Genomic DNA, 18,700 nt, shown 5'->3' with positions numbered 1-18,700 from the left:
CTGTGGCTGCGCCGGTGCTCTTCTGGGACCTGGCTGTGTTCATTACCAACGTATGTTAAGGAGAGCAGCTTCAGAGGTAAAGCATGGTTTGATAAAGAGCCACAAATGACAATTGGGGTTTGAAGATTTGAGAGGAATATGCAGGTTGGTGTTCTTGCTGAATTTCTGAGAGTAAAACATACGATGAATGTATCTGTTTTACAAGCCACAATGCCAAATGCTGCACTCAAAGGATTGCATGTAGCACAGTGATGATTGGCTCTTTGATCCCATCTCTTTGAAACCAGCTGATTTTGTAGATGCTTTGACAGAAAGTTACAGGTCACACCTAAAACGAGTCTGCAGCCATGCCAGTGGTTCTGCAGCCATCTAACTTTAGCATGCAAGCAAGCTAACAAGTGCCAATAAGCACTTGACCAGAAGAAACATCTGAGGACTGATGGGGCGATGGGCTTCGACAAACTAATTATACGGCATGAGACAAAAAAATTCAATATATTTCCTGTTCTTGATTGTGAGTTGTTAGTTGCTTGCTCCTCTGACCCCTTATGGTGACATTAATACGACAATGTTGTCGCTGTACCACATCGTGATGAAATATTAATTCATCATAATTATTTTCAAAGCACAGTACGTCCAGTACTTCCAGCATCGGAGAGACACATTTTGGCTTCTTAGACACTCTTACGAACTGGAAAAACTTGTAATCGGCACAAATTGATTGCCTTAAATTGGCACGGTAATCACTCCCAGTAATTAATGAGTTTTCAATGTTTTATCAAAAAAAAACAACACTAAATATGTCAGCTGTGGCAAACTCAGTTGGTGCTAATTGTATTTTGCTCAGCTGGAGCTCATTCATACAGTCAAGAATGCATCGTTTATCAAGTGTTAATTCACAGAATGAAAGTGCATTTAAGCTGGTAATTAGAACATCTTGAGTTGACAGTGCACATAAATATGAAGTCTAAAAAGCTTAGGAAGTCAGAGTAGAGAAGAGAGAGAGAGAGCTCAATAATAGCTCAATTTCATGCACCTTTTTGTTTCTTTCCTCTAAGCAGGGGTGCACTAACCTAATGCTGAAAGTCAGGGGTGTAACTGCTTTTAATACAGTGTTCTAAGCAGACACACAAATTGTGGTCGCCGTTATTCTTTTCCTGTAGTTTGACAGCTCATCCAAAAATGTTGCATCATCCTTTTTTTTCTACTGAGGTGATGCCTGAGCATCCCTTGTCAGCAAGTCATTGTCACAATGGTTTGACTAAACTCTTTCCTCGTACTGTGAGCCGACTATAATTGGAACAAAAAGAAATGACATGGCAGAAAATCCATACAAATTTCGCAACCGGTGTTGTAAGAGCAAGATAGGCAGGATGTTTCTGTCAAAGTAACAGCCGCCTCATCAGCTTGAATCACAAAACGGAGCCGCAATAAAGACTGTCCCGTCCTTCTCAGTTGAAATGTTGTTATGAATGTATTCTGTGTGAGGACACTACATGTATAAAACCACACGCAGCAGTAGGAAGTGACAAATCTGACAGTGAGGAGGTACCACACAGATAAGTAGGTTTTTTTTCTTCATTTTTGCCACGCTTCTCGGTCTAGGGAGGGCAACACTTTGTGTTTATACCTGTGAAACATCAGCATCATAGCATTGTCATTGTGAGCATGTTAGCATGCTGACATTAGCATGTACCATTGTGTCTTACTGTCACAGAGCTACTACTGTGGCATGGCTGTAGGCTACTTATTGATAATCGAGACTCCTTCCAACTGCAGTACAAAGAAGAGCTGCTGACACTCTATTAGGCTATTTGGTTTCTGGCTACTGAAGTCCTTCAAACATTTAAGATTTAAAATAGCCCGTTGTTGCCATTTGGGAGATCTATTGAAAGGATTATAGCTTGAAAGTCCCTTGAAATAGAATCCTGTTTTCATCATAGCTGCCAAAATCTTCCACGTTTGAGTGCAGCTTTAAACTCGTATAGAACACATAAAAAAGTTTTTAGAAAATGACAGAGTTGGACATGTTTTGTTTTTTAACCGGTTTGTGTGCAGTATCATTTAAGCTAATAGAATTGATGACACCTGGTCGACAAAGCAAACAGCGTTTTTTTGGCCAGCAAACATGATGAGACGAGGAGTTGGCAGGCTGAACCGCCGAGTTTCGGTTCACAAGCAGCAAAAACAGGTGTGAGCTGAAATATCTTGTTTTGTTTGGCAGTGATTAGAGTACAAGCAGCAAACTTTCATATTCACCTGTCGCTGCTGGGCACAGCTGCAAATCCTCTCTACCTTTGATCGCTGCATCATTTTTGGGTTAGCATACGTCCTCAGTGATCCCAAGCTGTAATCTTTAGTCTCAGTGAGTCAATTTATCGACAAGCTGGTCGCAGTTTATCATGGATTACACGCCTGCTGTGGTACATAACTGTGGGAGGTGTATTATCCTTGCCTGTTATGCATATCTATTAACCTGGGATAATCCATTCTGGCTTTTATGTTCAGCACCATATGGAGATATTTGTCCCCATCACTATGGTGTAATCATCCTGATTAGACTGAATGTCTAAAGTATAGATACAAGAAGTATTATTCATGGCAAATTATGATGTTAAACAGCTTAATTATCAGAGTCACATAATGTAAATTGAATATACTGGTTTTATTACTTTCACATGAATGCAAATATGATGCATGATTGTATTCAAAATTGGCGAATTTGAATCATTTAGAAAAATTAAGATGACATAATATGACATGGAGAAATGAACCGTGTCGGGTGGAAGAAACTAAATTAAAAGATTATCGGAATAAAATTGGAATAAATCAAATGTATCACTGATTGAGAAGATTGGTTGAATCACCAGGCAAGTAACTGAAATATTGTAATTTTAAAATCGGTTAATTCCTATGCGTTATTATTCATATGACTTGTTAAGTCTTTCACTGACACTGTTATGAATTAATCTCACTCCAAATACATTTGCAACCGCTCATATGAACTCATAACTGTACTGTATGTCTAATTGCCAAGTAAGCTGGCATCACAGAAAACCTTTGTCTTATTTTTGCTGATAACATCCCTACCCGATATGTTTTGACGAACAAAAGCTAGGCACGACACAAGATGAATTAATCCCCGTTTTTGTTACCTTCTCTCCCATCTTGACTGTAAGGGAGCCGCCGAGGAACAATTGACTGAGATTGAACTCTTCTTTGTTTCCATCACAAACTCCCTGCTGGAGCGAAGCAGATTAGAGATCATGTTGGGTCAAGCTCAGGTTAAGCCATGATGTTTTGGCTGCCTGCGTTATGCGCAGAATATTTCTATTTTCCTACCTCAGCAGCCCTAGGACAATATGGTAGTAAAACAGACAGCAATTATCAGTCTGTCAAAGTGCTTGTTGGGGTGAGGTTTATGCGGACATATGCTTTGGACACGGAGATGTTTTGCTTCATCCTTTATTTACCCTCATTATGTCCCGCCTGCCTACTGCGATTATTCCATTTTAAGATCATTGGACATAATCAGTTATGTCCCATTACGATGCTTCATGCTGCATTTAGCTGATTTCTAGAGCTACTATGTACGACGGTATTTTTCATCGCTTAAACTATGGTTTTATAAGCTTACGTGTGGGGTATTAAATCGGTAAAATTAAGCTGGTTACTGTATAAAGACTCATCACACTGAGAGGATGGCACGTTGAGCTGACTTCAATTTTGAGAAACAAATGCATTGAAAACACACTTCATGCACAGTGGGTGGCATTTGAAAAGTAATTTTTCAAAATCAGTTATAATGCATCTATAATCTTCTGTTTGTTAGATCCGGTGGGTCTTAATAGTTAATGAAAGTTTTTTTTCCTTTCTTTTTTTGGAAATGTGCCTCGCTGAATGACTGCTGGGAAATAATCGTGTTTTGGATGGGAGCCTCCCCTCTGTGCTCTGCTGCCTGTTTCATTTTTGGCTGCATTTCTTCAGGCTCTTAAACCCTAGGCATATCCAAGCACTCATTTGAATCACTCCAACCTTCTCCCTTTCCAGCTCTCCCTCCTTTCTTTTCTCCTCTAATCAGGCAGCATTTATTTTTTCCCCTGTAAAAAAATGTCACTTTTCAGCTCTTGAAAAAAAAAAAACGATATAAAATAAACTGCATAAGAAGAATTGTCAATATTCCAGCAGTGGTTTTCCTTTCTCGCCAGCAAGGGACGACGTTGCGGTGAAGAAAGAATAATTAGGCTTTTGTTGACAAGAGTCGAAGTGGCGGAATCCTACCGGTCGTGGATCAAAACGATCCATTCATTAATATAATTGGCCGCTGTGAGATGGCGTGGGTGTTTTCCTATGACTGCGTTAAACAGTGAGAGTTGTGGCGCACGGGAAATCAGATATGGCCATTCTTTGTGACGGGAGAAAAGCACCAGGAGGGGACCCTAATCAGCCTCACAGATCTTTTGAGGTTTTCCCCCTCTTTTTTTTTCTCCATATAGAATGTTCCTGCTGAAATCTGTGGGAGAATGACTCTGAATGAACCCTGGCTTTTATAGGGCATCTCTCTGCATTAGTGTGCAGGCTAGCAAACCATGCTAATGTGCCCTCTCCGCTGCACTCTCTCCCCTCTTTTACTCACTACAGACACACACACACACACACACACACACACAAAAGCCCCCTGTGTTTGATCGAGCACAGAGGGGTCTCACATCTCACTTTACCAGAGTGGGGGCATATCAGGAGGCAATTCCAGGCTGTGTCTCGGAGCGCAGACAATAGCATCATCTGATCAAAGTGGAGGAGATGCATGACACTTGAATTCAAGTTCATGTGCTGTCTACGACATGGTGCACACAAAGGGAGAATGGGGGAGAGGTAGTGTTACAGGGACAATGACAGAAAGGGGGGAGAGAGAGAGAGAGAGAGAGAGAGAGAGAGAGAGAGAGAGAGAGAGAGAGAGAGAGAGAGACGACTGTGCAGAAATGTAAGGATGGAATCGTAAAAAAAGGGAAAAATCTGGAGTGACCAGGAGACGAGTGGAGCGTGCGTACATAAAGGCATGCCTGTTGAGTGACACATATGCCATGCAAGTCAAAGAGGACTCCTGTCCGTCCAGTTGCATGACAGATAGCGTCTCCCGATAGCTGATAAGCTCTCTCTGCAAGCGACCGACCGTGACCTCTTTCACATTCCTCCCATGCGCACTCCAGACAAGCAGTTTCTTAATATTTACCATTCTGAACCTCAGCGGATCCATTACAACCTCCCATTACCCCCTTGCGATGAAACGTATCCTCTGCTTTCTCCATATTGTTGTCTGCTTGCTCCTGGTCCTCTTACGCCGGCGTACAAAAGGGATCAGATGTACAACAGGCGCCGCTCTGGGATCTCATGAAAAAGGAGATTCGGCGACTTTTTGCATGCTGAGTGGCGATGAATAGATTTGAGGAAAGACTAGGCCTTGTTGAACGCATATGGCTTCTTAGTCTGGAGCTGTGACTGGAAAATAAAGACAGCTTTGCAATATTTGGAAATGTTGTTGAAGTGGTAAGCCCCAAAAATCTTGTCCGTTTCCTTTTTGGCAAGTGCTGTGGTTTTTCTGCACCGAGCCCTCCAGACATCACTCTTTTATTAAACCAGCGTGTTTCTTTGGCTCTTTTTATGTCTCTGGCTATTTCTGCTAATGCTAACTACAAACTTACTGCACTTCAGTGCTTCAGTTACTGTACTGAACCACGGGTAATAATATCAGTCATTGATAAGACGAACCACTTACATTTTCTGAGCTTCACTTTCTCGTTTTTCAAAAACAAACCATGAATCTCTCGTTTCAACTCCACGCTCATAACTGCAACCTCAATCAATCAACTTTCTTAAAGGTTCCCACAGAAGCCACACAAGTTGTCTCCACCTGGGAGTGGATTCAATCAGAAGAGAACAAAAAAACGCATGCTCCAAAATGCCTCTTTGACAGTGAACTTTAAGAGCAGGTGTTGCAAACCTTTGGAAAACACATCTGGTGATGCGTCGGGGTAGAAACTGGTAAATCTCAAAGACAAATTGAGTTTCATGATTGCTGCGAGAGGATCGAAAAGGAAAGGAAAGGAACATACGCATGAAGACAAAGCCAAGGGGAATGTAAGTGAGTAAAATGAACCAATGTGAATCCAGCTTTAAAAAAAACAAACCTCCCTTAAGAACAAATCCAATTGTTTGTATGAGTCTCCTAAGGCTATGTGGAGCCAGTGTCGGCTGATGGCATGCTTGATGCAGTGTACAGATGTCCCCTTGGTGAAGGCACACAAAGCTAGATGCAGATCAGGAAGCAGCTGTGTTAGCCTACTGACTAGACAACAGTATTAAGTGAAGCAGAGGGAGAGCATCCGGTCCTTTTGACAGTGCGACTCCATGCACTTCTTCTGTTTATCTTCCGCCTCCAGTTGTTTGTTTCGTGAACTGTTTGTGCGATAAGGTGAAATTAAGAAACGCCCGTGAGGACAGCACCAAGAAACTAACGTAAGAATCATCGTGGACCCGTTGCCTATAGATTTTTGCCCCTGGCCTTTCATGTATGCAAGTTGGGATGAATGGGCGAACCTGCATCCGTAAAACTCATTTCACTCTTGTTCAAATTTGATTGCAAATTTCGGCCCCAAGGACAAAAAACATCACCCAAAAACGTGAACCAGAGACTTCATGTAATATCCTGGATTCTAAAAGTAGTACCATGACTCATGCAGTGGGTGATAACAAAATATCACAAACATAATTCTCTTCTGATTTAATTTTGGCTTCGTATCCTGCAGCAGTTAGTGGGCATTTTACTTGTTTTTACCCTCTATCCTGTTGTTATTCATCACAAAATACACATCAAACAGTGTCCTGCAGAAACCCTTTTTAACCTCAGCTGCTTTAGCATCACCCTGTAACTTCTTTTTAACATCATCACAATGCCATTTAAATCGTATATTTTCAGCATGGGTGGCCGCAGTTGGAAGCAACTCCTGATCTGTGCATGATGATACGGGACCGTCACAGATACTTGCCAACACTTCCTACTGTTCCTCCTTTTCTTCGGATGAGAGGGAATGCCACATCAAACCGTATGCTGAAGGCAGGCAGTTGAACGCCGCACGGCTCCACGACATCCATACATACATTGTAGATCAAAAAGCTTTTAAAAAAAAAAAAAAAAAAACTATTCCTCAGATGCTCTCTCTTTTCCAGTCTTCCACAAAATGTCACTTTACGAGAACAGCAGCGAAGAGCTGACGGGTGGAACTTTGATTCAGATATTCGCCGAGATGTGGAGCTGACCCGACATTGAGTAGCGGCCTGTTTATGTAAATTACAATTGTTTCGCTAACTTTTACATTCTCACTAAAGACACATTTGCAGCTCATTGGTTATTGATGTACAGACATTGTATTGCTTCTGTTTGAATTACTGTTTGCAGTAATTTTGTATCTGTATTTTAATGTAGCAGAAGAGAAAACCTCCTTTACTAAACAGCAAAAAGTCAATTTTCTGTAGGGTTGAAAGTATGTTTTTAACTTATTGTTACTGCAATTTCATGTTTGACGTGTATTGCTTGGAGTGATGAATGTGCAGAGTTTGACACTAAAAGGAGTGTTTTCACATTCATGTGCTGAACGAAAACTAAGTAGAAGACGGACCGAGGTTTCTACCCGTCAAGGAGTTTTTCCCCGCCGCTGTTGCACGAGTGCTTGCTCATGGGGGAATGTAGGGTCTGTGTAAATTAAAGAGTACAGCCTAGACCTGCTCCATATGAAAAGTGAGAGGGAGAAAACCTCTGCTGGGAATTGGGGTTCCATAAATAAAAGCGACTTGACTTGCCTTGATTTGTCACGTCACAACCGGTTGGGAAGCCGATCGATAGAAAAACTGGAGGGGATCTTTCATGTATGGGCTGTGCATTCACCAGTGAATTCCACAAATTGGCACACGGCTAGATTGGCAGCATATCGTCTCCAGCAGCTGCGAGAGAGCGTGAACGTGACGCAGCCAATTGTGGTGGACATTGAGGATTATGGGGCCTCTGAGGGTTCGGCTTGATGAAAGAAATTAATGAAAAAAAAAAAACAGCTGCATGGTCCCCTCATCGCTCTACCCCAAGGACAATCCTTTCTACAAAAGAAAAACTGTCACTTGGATGTTTTCCCAATAAAATAGTTGATAAAGAACAAAAAAGCATATGACACATGCCCTGGCTCTAGCAGCGGTGGCATTTCTTCAATTATTCTGGGACGTGGCGTTCTGTGGTGATTGGACTTTTTGGAAATGGGAGTGCACAATGTCAGACATCTGTCTTCATTTGGTGAAATGAAAGTGCGTCCCCGGCGCAAAAAGTGTCACTACGTGTCAGCACCGGCAACCGCCGGATGTGGGCCATTCGTCAATGATTCATGGTTAAAATGACAGCTTCAGGAACATATCACAATTCGCTAATAAAAAAATAAAAAAGAATCATCTGTAAAATAAATTTTAAGGACGGCATTGCAGGGGAGCAGTCAAGCAGAAACACGCCTGAAGGTGATGTGTCACTCTGTGAAAATATTGTATCCTCTTGCCAGGTTCCTGTCACACATAACGCCAAGCTCAAGAGCCCGCAAACACATATTAGTGAGCCAGAGCGTGAGCGTTTGTTTGTGTGTGTTTGACGTCCGGAGTAGTTCAGAAAAGCATTTCTAATTATCTATTACAGGCTCTCAGCAGGGAAAGTTCTGTCTTTGGAGAATGAAATTATTGTATCTGGCATTAAGGGGCTGATGCATCATTTCCCAACACAACAGATGAAATGGCAAATTAAAAATTCAGTCTGGAGACAGAAACACACAGAAGCGCACACACACACACACACACACACACACACACACGCCAGGCTCATTGTGTGTCTCATGCCCAGGGTCTCAGACCAAACTTGTTGTTATGAGATGTACTCATGATTTATGAAAGTACTCATGATTTATGAAAGTAACTACTCCATCAGCTGGAGTGCAGTCGCGTTTTTTCGTCACTCCCAGACAGCAGGCCGTACCTCCAAAATGTAGTGCGAGGGGTAAAATAAAGCAGCACTCCATAAAATCTGGAGCGTCTGGATGGGATATTAAAATGTTGTATTATGTCAGCTTTTAAGTGAAAATAAGCCCCTTAGTCAGCCTTTTATGCTGGATAAAAGATTGATCTCAATACTGGCAACAGCTGCAAAAAAAAGAAAGGAAAACAGACATTTATGACCCAAATATAGAAAAAGGGCCCAAGAAGAGCACTCATGCCATGTTTATAAAAGCATAAACGGATGAATAAGAAATAGGAGAGAGAAAAGCAAAGACAGGGGGACTCTCCCATGTCAGCGTTTCTTTGAAACTGATGAGCAAAGATGCGCCCTCAAGTCAAACGAGGAAGCTCGGAGGGAGAGTTTGGTTGTGTGGAAAGAGCCCCTGAAGAAAAGCAAAACAGACAAATAAGAGCTAATGGTTTCTAATGGTGCACACTTGATCTGACAGGATGTGCGTTTCTCTCCACCAAGGAGTCGCGCCACTTTGAAGACATGCCCTTCTTTCGATGCATAATGCCTCCCTACAGGAAATATGCAGTCTCTCCCTTAAAGACGATATTGATACATGCAGCTCATGGTTTTCAAGTGTGTTTTTAAAGATCAGTTTCAACCGATTTTTAGCCATACAATATGTTCCTACGTACACACTAGTAATATAATGTAAACATATCATGAACTGAAAACCATACAACTATAAGCGATGAGTGAAAAGGTTAATCTGGATCTTTTGCAAATGTGCAAATTTGCCATCTCGTGCTGGAGTCGAGCAAGATCCTCACAGCCGCGTGAGATGATTTAAGCGTTGGTGATATGTTCATGCCATTTATGTGTGTAGGGAGCACATCTTATTCTCAGTGACTGAGCTAGTTGGCTACATCCCCGTGGAACAATGCAGAAGTGACTGGGGCTTTGATCCCATAATGACATTTACAGTGGCATTTTGGCACCACGATAAAAGCACACGGTGTGCGTTTAAAGTTAAGGCAATAAGTGAACACGGTTTGGGCATAGCTTTACAGACGTGGACCTAGTCCAAGAGGTAATGAATGCGTGCGTGTACTGCATGTATGCTTGAGTAAATGTCAGTGTGAAAGATAGATACAGCACACAGAGCTACAAAATAAATCAATAAAATTGAAGAATCAGGCGGTCGGTCATTCCCTTCCTTCATCTCTTCTCCTCATCATTCCTCACCTGTGATTACCACTCCAAAGAATTCCCCTCTCTTAGTTCTGTCTACGTTATTAAAACGAACATCCAGTTCCAGGCGTGAGGCTAAAGATGACTGTTTAGGATGATCCAGTCAGGCGGGTGCGTATTTATAATGAGGTGGTTATAGAAAATATCTTTTTCCCACATTGTTTCTCCTCTCTTTACTCTTTGAATTTAAAGAAATCCACCTGAGAGATGAGCAGTGCCCACCATCCCTTTCCACTGTTGTGTGTGTGCCAGCATGTGGGCGAGCGTGTGTGCATCCGTTTGGTTTTCTGTCTGCGTGTCTGAATGCGGACCTGTTGTTTTTTTGGTGGGCGGTGTCAGCGTGCGCTAATGTGTGCCTTTGTGTGTGTGTGTGTGCGCACGTGTGGGCGGATGGGTGGGTTGATCTTTGTTGCAGACGGGCTTTCCAACAGTACTGGAAGGAATAAATCAGGCAATTTTCAAAGGTGCCGAACAATTGAAGTGAAAAAACGGCTTTTCCTCAAATTTTCAGGAGGATGTTTTTTTTTTTTTTTTAAAGAAGCACAATCGCCTAGCTTTGAATTAATAGACTTCTTTGTGGGAATATTCAACCATTGGACCATTTCTTTCCATTTGGCACACAAATTAAGACTTCTCAAAGAGAGGTGGTGCAACAACTTTAACTGTCATTACAGTATTTCCTCTCGAGCACCAACGGGAAGGCAACTCCCAAGGCCTGCAAACTTACTTTTAAAGACGTGTGCCCTTGACCTCTGAGATGTCTCGTTTTTCTCGTATGAAATTATATCCAGGAACAAATACGCTACTAGATTTTCAATAAACCCTGTTCAGGATTAGTGTTGTTATGTAATCTGTAGCATTATGGCTGTCAATCTGGGGAGCCATTCATTGACGATAAAGGATGAAACTTACAGCACCTGCTTTAATAACAGTCACAGTGGTGGACTTGAGGGCTTCAGAGCATGACTCCAAATGTGAAGGTCAATAGAGGATTAATTGGAAAGGTCATCAAACGAGGTCTGGGGTCATTAATCTCCCTAAATTCCCTCCTGCAGGAGTCCTCTGCGTCTTTCTGCATACACCTGACTTCCACACCCACCTGCACACCCTGCTCCCAATCCCCTCATCAACTCTAAGTATATATACACCACACCTGACCCTCAGCCTTGGCTTTTTGCCCTTTTGTGCCACACCGGCAGTAGCGTTCTAGCCTTCTTGGCTTATTTCTCTGCCAGCCTTGTTTTTTTGACCCTCGCATGCCTCTTTGTTCTTTTGGACCTGTTTTGAGTCTGTTTTTCTGAGCTTTGAAGGAGGTGCTACAATAACATGAAGCTCACTGCACAAGGAGTATTGTGGCAAACATTGTGATCCTCCTCACAAACTGTTTCCAAATTGTAAAAAGCACCAGGCCCTCTGTATGGTGTGGTGCACGTAATACAAATACTGCAAGAAAATCTAACAACCCATTTAATTGAGTCTTGAAACGAATATGCAAACGCAGGCTTCTCATGAGTACACTGAATGTGCACGTACTTACATCTAGGGGACAACAGCTGAAATGTTCTAACAAGTAAATCCATCATAATAAAATCAATCATCTGGTTGCTATCCCTGATTACATGTCAGAAAAAAACAGTCCCAGACATTGGATGCTGAACGTTTTCAGAGCTCCAGTGTGATGGGCTGCAGGCAGAATCAAAGAGGAGATGGAAGCTGTCATCATCAAATAGACAGTTTGCAATATCCCAACGACTGAAAGCTGCCTTAGAACTATGATGTGATTCCTGAAAACTAGACATTATTTGAAGGGCCGGGGTGAAAATGTTATATTGATGTCGCAGTAGCTTATATGGAGAAAAATCCACACAAGCCATTCCTACGCAGGGCTGTGTACAGTATTTCTGACCTGGATCCATCACTGAATATTCAGCATGAGAATATTGAAGCGCTGCAGCTCTTTTGATGCTTTAGGGATAAGAGGATGAGTTTCACCTTTAATTGTGTTAGTGTCTGAACGGTCTGTAACTAAAGTAGCCATTTTCTGATGTAACCTGCTGTAAACTGCCTATGCGGTTTCACCCGGGTTCCTTATTTATGTGTTTGTCTGTATTTCTTTGCAGTGCTGTATATTGATTTTACTGTATTTTAATGGTTTGGTTGTATAGCTGTCACCGGTAAAAGCTGCTAGTTGGCCTCCAAAAGCTGTCAAACATGTCCTATATCTAAGAGGAAGCTTGTACGACCAAAACCTGATTTTACTGGAATGTCAATCAAAGCCTTTGCATGTTGCATTGGAGGCAGAGAGTGGGCAATGCAAGCAAGAAACGATTGGGCCCTAATTTATCTCTGGATTAATGGAGCTGATTTTCATTGCAGAATCCAAGTAAACGTTCTCAAAAAGCTTTTAGTGCCGCAGGTACCTCAACAGCTAATAAATGTCACTAATGAAGCAGTTAATAGAAATGCGAAAAAGCCTGACTTTTGAATTTGTTAATATCAGAGAAGATTTAGTGGTGCACAAACATTAAATGCAGGGACATGTTTAATGGGAGCATTAAAGCGGTTTGGGATTATAACGTATAGTGCGCTCCGGGCCCTACTGTAAGTGAATAAGTGGCTCCCTCCAGACCGACCGATGACGTACCTTCGAGAGAGACACTCGACTGCTAAATGCTCCAGCGGAGCTGCTCAGTGGCCAGAAGTGGAAGACTGTAACCGTGCTGAGCAGCTCCCAGCTGTGAATGTGTCTAAATGTATGAATGTGAAGCAAGGCACTGACAGGGGAGAGCACCCATGCTCGGAGAATCTGGATGCGTAAAGGCTGGGAAACAAAAACCTATTGCATCTTAAGAGGGGCTTCATCTCCAGAACTCAAATCAAACATTAAATTATGAATCAAAACAAAAATATTGATGGAAATCTATGATTAGAGCTCAACATTGTGTCTGTTGCTGTATGAAATCCTTCAACCGTTTTAGAGACCATTGTCCGTGATCAGTGAGCTCCACAGGATATGATAAATGATGGAAAAATGCTAAAAACGATGGATTAGTCAAATTTGAAACACTTACACTATTGTCCCTGTGCAGATATTACAAACACAGCATGGCATAGCACAGTTATCCGTCTCTCTGTGGTGCTTCATTAAGAATAATTGGCCAAATGACAAGTCACAATGTTGCACAGCCATTTCATCAGCCATAGTCTCTGTAATTGGGAAGAGGCTCAGTGGCGAGAAGAAGGTTACCCTCCCTAATAGGGAAGGAGGCTGACTTCAAGCTCCACTCCTGCATATAAATATATATTATAAATACCTTAGAATAAGCCAAAGCACTAAAATCGCCTGTTTGAGTCACACACGAATGGCTCCGGTAGCAGCGTTCAGCAGCCAAGATGGAGGTGTGACATTTCAAGAAATCAATAATGAGCCCAACATGGTGCTAAAACTATACATAAACAATGTCTGCATGACACTGGCAAGCCTCTTTTCTGCTAATGTGGGGGAATGAAAGGAGAGGAGAAAAGAGGGTTTGTGGAACGACTCCACCGGAGATGCAATAATGAGATCAGCTGATCAGCATCGCTGTTTGTGTGGAATGCCAAGATCTTGCTCTGTTGTTGTTTTTAGTCAGCTGAGGAGGCTCATTGTTTTATAGTGTCGTTCAACATCAAAATCATCAGATATGACCAGGAAGCCATCTAAATGGGTTGAGTGGCCCCAGGCACACATTATCAATTCACAGCGAGAAAGGTTGTGCTGCAACACAGTCACCAACATTTTTTTATTTTGGCATCCTAAGTTTCCGAGAATCACGGGACGCGCTGAATGACGACTTCTGAGCCAAAAATAAGTTTTATAATTAGCCTTGTATCAAAATGGCATGAACACACAATGCCTTTCAACAACAAAACTTCTTGGTTATGGTTAGAAAAAAGATGATATGAAATGATAGCATAACAACATAACCAGCGTAAAAAAATGGCTACCCTCAGCTTACTTTCTTATGTAACATAACGTAACAAGCGTAACAACGTTAACTAACAGTGTAAAGTCGACGTTTACTTTTCGGTATCATGGGTGAGATTCCTGACATTGTTTGATCCATCCACAAGAGCTCCCAACCGCTCTCCGCAGACTTATTTGCTTGTTTACTCATTATTGTACCATATTATACCATGCTACGTCCTTTGTTCTGCGGGTCGCTCTTTGTACTCCATCACTTGCTCTGACCAAAATGCAAAAACATAAGACATACAATGTATCCGTTGATTATAGAAGCGTACAATGCCAACCCCCATTTTTTTCCCCTGACGACTGGACTGTGTACTGAAGAGTCCAGTAACTTGGCCCTGCAGGAATACTGTCTTTCCATGACGTCAAGCGCTGCTGTTTTGAAGTGGAAATGTCTCAGAGCGACAGCAGCTCAGCCATGAAGCAATAGGCGACACTGAGCTGAGGCACATAAAAATTGTTTGTTCACAGTTGCAACACTCACTGCCGAGTTTCAAACCTACTCAAGAAACAACATCAGCACAAGAGTTAGATGCCAGAAGCTCCATAACACTGGTTTCCTGCTCCAAGCAGTGACGCCACAAGCACCATGAGTAATGCCAAATATCCTCTGTAGTGGTGTAAAGCGGACCATCGTTAGACTGTGAAATAGAGATCCAAAAAATCTGGACCTAACAAAACCCGATGTGCACTCATTCATTTTCAAAAAAGCCAAAACCGGATCCAAAAGGGACCCGAGCACCCGAGTCCCAAATTGTGGTCGACCCACAGAGACCCTATATGGGATTAAATACCAACATCGCCAGCGGGCGATAAACAGATTGACACTCAAAGCCAAGACTTGTGGCAGTAAAACAAAACCCTACCCAAACCCTGCATAACATGGAACCAGTCCCACTCTGTGTTACATCTCAGTCCCCCAGAAACGCATGGACTCATGAAGACAGTTGGGGGAAGGCCCTTTCGTGTTCCTAGTGACAATGACCCTGTGTACAAAGTGAGGTCCATAAAGGAGTCGTTTTCCCAGTTTGTTGTGGAAGAACCTCAACCACATCCAACACCTTTGGGGTGAATTGGAACGCTGGGGTTGTGCAAGGCCTTATCGCTCACCCCCTCAGTGCTCAACTCCACCAATGCTATTTTGGCAGAATGGGAGAAAATCTCTGCAGTCAGAAGAAAAGCATTCATTAGTGAGTAGAGGCTGTTATAGCAACATGTTGATGCTCTTGGTAAAGGAATGAGATTCACCCAAGTGCCATGTTTGGGAACCCACATTCTTATGTCCTTATATTGTAGATGGATGTCCGACTAAATGTGTTCAGCATGATCGCAAGCAAGTATCTGAATCATCTATACTGTTTTACTGCAACAGGACTTCTCCAGACATCCCTCTGTTGTGGATCAACGCAGATGCAAATAAAAAGCAGCTGTTCTCCACTCAGATGCCTCACTCAAAAAGATCCCCACATCTCTCCCTTTGAACAAAAAGCAGGAAGAGCAATTTTGTACCCAGAAACAACTGATGTGTTGCTCCACATCGGCACAGACTCCATCCCTGGCAGCAGGTTTCGTGTCAGCGTTATTTCAAGAAAAATATGGCGGCTTGGACCTCAGCCCGCTAAACGGGCCAGACAGAATGACTTGAAACACACTCCGATAGCTGTTTCCAGGCTTTGAATATCACTCCCATATGTTTGAGATGGGTGGCAGAGGGAGCGAGAGCAGCTGAGGGAGACAGAGACGGCCTGATGAAGGGAAGTAAATGTAGCAGCTAAAAATAACAACGAAAATATTCACGTTCAAAGAAGCCCTTAGTTCATGTCTAGATGCAAATTACGTTTTTTTTCTGTAAAGTTCCACCTTTTCCACCACTATGATTAAGCTCAGTACGGTGGGAGTTAGTTCGGCTCTGCTGCACTCAATGGCAACCTGGCATTTGAAAAATGTTCATGTGGGTTGGAAATATAGAGAATTCATGAGGGAAGTAATCGAGATCATCTTCCTAAAAAGGTATTCAACGAGCTTGAGGTGAGAGCTGTCAAGGTTGAAAGGCTGAATAAGATGTATGGTATTGTATCACACTTTATGTTTACGAGTTGAGTGTGTTTGGGTCGGGGAGAAGTAATGCGGCTCTCCTGAGTTGTGGCTGAGCAATAAACTTTACAGTGGCTTCGCTGATTACTTCCACGTGGCTCAGGTCTCATTCGGCCCGTGCAGTGTGGTATGAATTCCAAAAAGTATAGTGACAATTTTCATTTTACCCTTCATTTTTCTTTTTTGGAACCTTGAGGCTTATGTTGATATATAAAAAAAGTAAGTCAACAAGAAGGATTTATAAGCACCACAGCATTTTTTTTTTCTGCATCATACCCGATCATTTGAGAGGAAGCAATTCCTTCTCCTTCTCTGGCAATGATTTAAAAAGAATTTCAACTCTGCAGAATATGGGCTGCCATATAAATATATATATATACCTTTGCTTGATAACATCTTAATATCATCTTCCTTTGAGAGGAAGTAGAGGCGGAAGGAAGTTGTTTTATTGGATGATTTTGCACAAGGTAATGTGAGGTGACAACCTGCCATGTGGCGCCCGAGTGCTGTGTTTTGTTCCGTGCCCCGGGTATAGGAGTTGTCTCGGAGTTAAGTGGCTTTGTGTCCACTGGCTGTAAGGCTTTTGCAAATTATTATATATGCTTCATTAGAATCCATTAGCTGCAGCCCAAACAACAATACTTGCAGAGATCTACACGTATCTGTGAGACAAAACAAGGAGACGGACACAAAGCCTTGAGGACTGACTGAGGAAAAGTGCACTTAAGATGACAGATGAAATGAAGAGCTGGCTGCAGTTCCCCTGAGCTCCACATGGCAATTCGTAATCTTTAAACTCATGGTTTTGGTTTTATGGCCTTCATCTTCACCGTTTTGGTTCAACCTCACTGCTCTCGTCAACTGATTTCGGCATTTGGCTGCTAAAGAGCCAGATACCTCCCTCAGAGGTTGGTAGAGAGCTAAAAGGAAAGCGCGGATAGTGGACTAAAATTAAATACATGCTAAAGCAGCTCTATGTCTGAGTTAGTGTTGTGTTTACAGTTTGAAATCAATCAATTAATACAGCATTCATTTCTAAAAATGGAGGTATTTTTCTCAAAGATCAATCAGCAGGATATTGACTTAAAAGGAAACACTCTCATGAATCCCTTTACTGACAACTAAAAGCAGCCTTGACCTAAAGGGTGTGGGGAAGGAATGGTAACCACATGCAGCATTAAGATGAGCCAAATCGGAAGTTATAATACAGCTGATTATTGTCATGACCCTGGAAAGGATTGAGGAAGTAGAAAAAATGTTATCCATGAATGAATAACCATTAGATGTTTTACATGCTCTTGTGACTGTACCACATGAAAGAAATGTAACCAAGTCCACGTTCTGTGATTATCACAAAAGATAGATATGAACACACACCAGCATGTTCTGGTTTTTAGATCTCTGATAAGGTTTCAAAGCATAGCTCTGCAAAATGTGCAGGCTTCATCAGTATTGTAGTTCATCATCTTAAGGTTGCGGTGTATCTACAAAGGTGCCAGGGCAAGCTGTGGCATGTTTAGACATTGCTCAAATGTCAAAATAAAGATACATGTCAGTCCAAAACATTACGCAAACCCAACTGATCTGACTGTGACAGCTGTTGATACGCCTAGTGTAGCAACTGGTTTCTGTGTTGGTAACCGTTGCATTGCACAATGGTATGGTGTCCTTAATCTTTTATCTACTTGTCAACAAAACATCATGCCAACACACAAAAAAGGCCCCAGTGTATTTGGCAGGAATCCATGTATCTTTTCAGTTTGGCTGCTGGTCCAGGTCTGAGTTGCGGGGGCAGCAAAACAGCTCTTCCTCGTGGACCCTGAGGTGTTTCAAGGACAGCTGGGATAAGTAATCCCTCCAGCAGGTTCTGGGTCTGCCACAGGGTGCCCTCTCCTGTCAGACCTGCCTGAAACATCTCCGCGGGGAGGAGTCAAGATCAGATGACGCAATTTCCACAACGTGAAAGAGAAGAACCAAATTTTCCGGAAGTGCACAGCGAAGTATGTGGTGTTTAAAATAAATGAAATAGCTGTTTAAAAGTAAAAACAATGTGTCAATACCTTTACTGTCCATGGCACTATGCCACAAACCAATTGGTTCCTACAGAGTAAGTAAATCCTTTCAACTTGCTCACAGATATGTAGTTTCATTTTCCCAAAAGGCTCAGTGAGTTGATAAAGAAGCCGGCCATTGTAGTATTTAGCAGATGTTACTCAAACAGAAATAAATGGTGCACTTGTGAGAGTTTACAGCACCACCAATACAGTGTATTTGGGGGTGGACTGGAAACAAACTACAGTGCCCATGTTGGTCGT

The sequence above is a fragment of the Anarrhichthys ocellatus genome, unplaced genomic scaffold (assembly GCF_004355925.1).
Source record: "Anarrhichthys ocellatus isolate YVR2014 unplaced genomic scaffold, GSC_Weel_1.0 scaffold12, whole genome shotgun sequence".
Taxonomy (NCBI): domain Eukaryota; kingdom Metazoa; phylum Chordata; class Actinopteri; order Perciformes; family Anarhichadidae; genus Anarrhichthys; species Anarrhichthys ocellatus.
The sequence above is the reverse complement of the archived record's forward strand: the minus strand, read 5'-3'. Positions refer to the sequence as shown.